Source organism: Octopus bimaculoides, chromosome 15, assembly GCF_001194135.2.
Source record: "Octopus bimaculoides isolate UCB-OBI-ISO-001 chromosome 15, ASM119413v2, whole genome shotgun sequence".
Lineage (NCBI taxonomy): Eukaryota > Metazoa > Mollusca > Cephalopoda > Octopoda > Octopodidae > Octopus > Octopus bimaculoides.
In genome coordinates this window covers 1,312,497-1,313,013 of record NC_068995.1, presented here as the reverse complement: position 1 = coordinate 1,313,013, position 517 = coordinate 1,312,497, and positions in this window count along the sequence as shown.

The following is a 517-nucleotide window of genomic DNA, read 5'->3' as shown; positions in this document are numbered from 1 at the left end:
TGATGTCTGGTGGTGTTGTCGTTGTTGTTCTTGTTGTTGCTGTCATTCCTTCGAGTATCGCACATTTTGATCGGGGACGGAACGTTTGAATGGGAAAGGAGAATGTTTGGTATATTTGAATGACTGGAGAAAGTGTGTATAACACGGATGGTTATACATACTTGATTATTCGTGTGTGTATATATATATGAATGATTCTATTTCATATGTACATGTATATTTTTACACACACACACAAAACAAATTAGGGCATAAATATTTGTGAACATGTTTATTACACACACATATATATATATATATATATATATATATATATATATAAAATATGTACATGTGTGTATGTATAAATATAGATGTCTGTGTATAAGTATTTTTATGTGTTTATAGTATATATATGTATCATGTATATGTGTTTATAAATATATATGTATATATATGTGTGTATGTACATATATAAATATATGTACATGGACATAAGTATTTTCTATGCTTATAGTATGTATATGTGTATACACAC